The sequence below is a fragment of the Xiphophorus couchianus genome, chromosome 18 (assembly GCF_001444195.1).
Source record: "Xiphophorus couchianus chromosome 18, X_couchianus-1.0, whole genome shotgun sequence".
NCBI classification, from domain to species: Eukaryota; Metazoa; Chordata; class Actinopteri; order Cyprinodontiformes; family Poeciliidae; genus Xiphophorus; species Xiphophorus couchianus.
The window spans coordinates 13,000,228-13,004,638 of record NC_040245.1 but is presented as its reverse complement, the minus strand read 5'-3'; the positions used below and the strand labels follow the sequence as shown (position 1 = coordinate 13,004,638).

At 36.4% G+C, this 4,411-nt stretch overlaps 1 long non-coding RNA gene across 1 annotated transcript; it reads right to left on the bottom strand.

Moving 5' to 3' along the window:
• Positions 1 to 3,043: 3,043 nt before the first annotated feature.
• LOC114133670 (uncharacterized) lies at positions 3,044 to 4,154 on the bottom strand. The gene is made up of 3 exons (XR_003593227.1): positions 3,892 to 4,154; positions 3,649 to 3,765; positions 3,044 to 3,410 (listed from the first exon to the last, which is right to left on the bottom strand). It is a non-coding gene; the product is annotated as an uncharacterized LOC114133670 (long non-coding RNA).
• Positions 4,155 to 4,411: the final 257 nt, after the last annotated feature.

The window sequence follows — 4,411 nt, the reverse complement described above, 5'->3', positions numbered from 1 at the left end:
AAGAACGAGGACCCAGAACTGTGAAGGAATCAACATTTTGCTGCTCTATTGTGGAAATAGGTTTGAGTCTATACAGTGCTCCTGAGAGTGATAACATTGTGTTTTTCAGAAATCACTGCACTTTCACTTGTTCTATAGATCTGATACCTCAAGGTTTTATGGAAAATAAGAGCACATCGCATTTGTAAGGGCTTAAGTTTTCATAATATGCAAGTTTACATTGTACTAATTGTCAATGTCAATTTTATTTATAAAACACTTTAAAACAGATATTAGCTGCACCAAAGTGCTGTACAATATTCATAAAACACAGAAGCATAAAACACAACTTAAAACAGACAGGGCAAGTAAGGGGTAAAAAGATACAGATAAAAAACTAAGAAGTTTGATGTGCATTTGTATTTGGCTCCTCTATGCTAATATTTTATTGAACCCTTCAGTGTAATTACAGCAACAAATCTTATGGGGTACATCTTTCTCTATGTGTTCAGTCTAAATTCATCTTCCAAACAAGTTTTCCAAGCTTCCATGTCCCCTCAGAATAAAAGCACAGCATGAAGCTTCTGTGTCACCATGGGGGACTGTGTGTTCAGGGAGTTGTGCAGTATTAGCTTTTCAGCCGTACTTGTGCTTTTAATGTAGGCCAGAAAATTCAAATTTTGTCATTTGGGGCAAAGACGTCTTGTGGTTCCCTTTCAACATTGGCTTTCTTCTTGCACCGTTTTTTCACTAAAGGCCAGATTTGTGGAGTGCTTCAGCTATCTCTGGCTTTTATCGGACCTATTGTATCCTCGTATCCTCAAAGTCTTGGCAAATGAAAGGATTTTGTGAGATTAAATACCCACAAAGCAAGCAGCAGATGGACCTGACAGAGAACCAGATTCGGTGGTGGTACTGTCAGAGGAGAGGAAGTGAATCTGACATCACAGAGACGGACACAAAGGGAAGAAAAGGGAGACACGTGGAATGGAAAACGGAGAGACGGAGACAAGTGGGCGATGTAGCTTGGTGACACGCGACAGACTGATTCACACAGGAAAGGGCATGTTAAATGAAAGCTGGGTCTGTGACAGCACCAGGGGCGTGCATTGCACTCTTGTCAAGCTCAGCTGCACCTCTTTCTCGTTTAAAGGCAACACAGGCACACACACACTCATGCTTGAGCTGTCAGTATATTTCCTCCTAGATTCTTTTAAAAGTTGTGAGCTTGTTGACAAAGATTTTCTTTCCTATTTGTAGCCATAAATCTATCCCTTGCTGAGGTGGTGAAACATGTTTACTATATTATATGTAGAGCGATTCCTCTATCTTGCTTACAGTTTGAACATGGAGTTATGTGATGGCTCTGTGAGTCACCTTCCAATGATACAAAACATTTGTTGCGTTTATATAAAGATAAATTCCCACTTTAAATTCCCAATTTAAAAGCTTTTTAGTTTGTGTCCCATTGAAGATAATTTTTTAAATAAATCTAACAAAAAAGACAGTGAGTCTGACACCCTGATTAAAATTCCAGGTTTTTGAGATTTAATAATTAATATAATGAAGTGTGTACAGCTGCTAAGAGTGTGTAGCTCTTAGCAGCTACACAAAGGGTTACCTTGTGGGATAATTTCTTATTGCCTGAAGGAGCCAAATTAGAAAACCTGGGCCATTATTCTAAAAAATATTGTTTCCAACAAAAATAGCATTGAGCATGATCCTAGAACACCACACCCACTGTACAACATAGTGTACTTGTTTGACATCATGCAGCAGGGTTACTTTTCTGCAACTGGAAATTGAGTTTTTGGTCAAGGTTATATTTCAAAATAGTTACATTTTCTCACTACATGGTAACCAGGAGACAAAATAGTCAGAAACTGAAATCACATCAGTGTGAAAAAATGAATTATGATTGTGAATGAGTTCTGCATGTACAGCAGTGATATAATGTTGGAAAGAGCAAAGGTTGGGCTTTAATTAAGAAGGTCTCTTGTGTGCATAGCACTGTGTTGCTCTGTTTTTGCCGTGTTATCCCACAGCAACGACGTATGTCTTTGGTGTCTATTTACATTTTTTTCATGTAACTACTTAGTGTTGGAATTGGGTCTGTCATTTAGATGAGACATCTACTGGTTACATGGATATGCAGCATGTACAGTATATTGGTTAATGTATACTGTTTGTATTGATTTTGTTGGCAGAAGCGCTGCTGCCCTCAGTACCAGTGGTGCCCAGGTTATAAAAAAGGGGGGTAACATTGTAGTTGAGTATTTTTGGATGCTCAGCTACATGGACCTAATTATAGTTGTTTGTTGCCTTATTTAGTGGTAGTATATAATGTTTTAGGATAATTTCCTGACCCACATGCAGAATCACTAAGAAGATAGAAAATGGAAAATAAAAGGTTTATTTAGAAAGAATAATATTTAAAAGCTGGACAAAATCTGAAGCCATAGATTGGCAGCATTGAGAAGAAAAGAGGTGCCACAAACTGTAAAAACAAAAAAGTCACTGTAGAATTTACAGTAACTTACTGGCAGTAGGGTGACCAGCGAGTTACTGTAATTTTTACGGTAAAGAAATTACAGTAACTTTACCGTAAGATTACTGTAATTTTTTTACAGTAGCCTTACTGTAATTCTATTACAGTTTTACTGTGATTTTATTGCAGGTTTACTGTAATTTCTATTACTACATTACTGTAATTTGATTAGTGTTACTATAATTTCTTTAAAATAGCACAGTAATTATACAACATGATTACTGTGATTTCATCACATTTTTATCATAATGAAATTACAGTAGTTTGTGAAACTGCATACTTTGCTAGCTTTTAAAAGTTTAAATGTGAACTTGCAACTTAATTTACCAAACTCTCAAAAAATGTTTTGTTCTTCTAATTAAAAAATATATCCATGTATATTTTAAAATCACTTTATTTTATTGTCAATTTAAATCTGACAGACTGAAGCAAAACAAAATGTAGTATTTTGCAACAGCAATATTTGCTTGTTACATAAAAGTCAATGTATTGCAACCAAAGTGAAAAATACTCTGATCTTAAATCATAACTGATATATTTACCCTCATGGTAACATTACATTGAATACAATGAATTAAACAATCTTTACTAAAACAAAAGTGCCCAAACCTTAAAGTTTCCAAGCAAACTGCATGTCAAAGATATGTAAAACTTGCAGTCAAAATTCTAAATGTCTGTCGTTTTCTTCCTTTGAAGAAAGGATGGGATCCAGCAATGTGAAATGTTGAAGTTACATATTTTTCAAAACTTTATTGGAACGCCAACAGTACATCTTAAACATTTGGGCAAGTTTAAAACTTGGTGAACAGCCAAACAAAACCAACATGGATGAGTTCTGAGTTGCTCTCAGTCCTGAACTTCTCTAGAAATCATCAAAGGGTTGCTGGAAGATAATGAAAGATGTTTTAATACATGAGATAAACAGCACATTAAACTGCATCCCTGTCAGTTATAGACAGACAGAATGAAAAGGATAGATTTAGTAGACAGACCCTCTCTCTGACCTTCCTTCATTGTAGCTGTCCTCCTGTCTGTCTATTAGAAATGGACAGGACAGATACAGACAGACAGGGAGAGAGATAGAGTAAGAGAACTGATTGTGTGTAAATGTGTAATTTTACCATTTTAAAAGTTCCACTGGTAGTCCACAATGGAGGAGAATGGAGACACACAGGTTCACTGCTGTCCTAGTGTTTTCCATAAGTTGTCCTGTTGGTTTTGATGTCACTTTGAATTGCCTAAAAACAGATGGGAGACTTTTCAAAACTACCCTTTTGTTTTTTAGGTACATATTACATTTTTAGATTAGATGCCTGTGAACTACCAAATATGTTTTGTAAAGGCATAACTGAAATAGTTCTCACCTATGAAAAAATACTCTAGGTGGCAAAAGGCACTGCTGGACCGCTTTTTCCTGAAAAATAACAATGTTCAGTGACATTAGTTTTAATTTTAACTTAATACTCAAGTACACAGAGACATTTCCATAGACAGATACATTCCTCTGTCTCTATCCATATGCTATGTTTGCAGACAGAGACACCTTCTGTACCTTCTGTACTTCTATCTGTAGACCTGGTTGGCAGATACAGTGAGATGGCAATATCTCATTATGTCTTCCATCCATTAGTCTATGGACAGAAGGATGAAAGTTACAGTGAGAAAAAGACAATTTGAGTATCTGGGAGGTGAGAGGGTTGAAGGGTCTGTCTTGTCACCCCCATAAGATGCCGCCCTGGGAGGTCGCCCATAGCAGAATCTGGCACTGGCTGATTAATCACAATTGAACACAATGCCTAACTTTGTAAGCTTGAAATATAAATATGCACACAACTGTGCAAACCCCTCTTGCTGCACGCTAACAATTTAAAATCCAAGCAATTA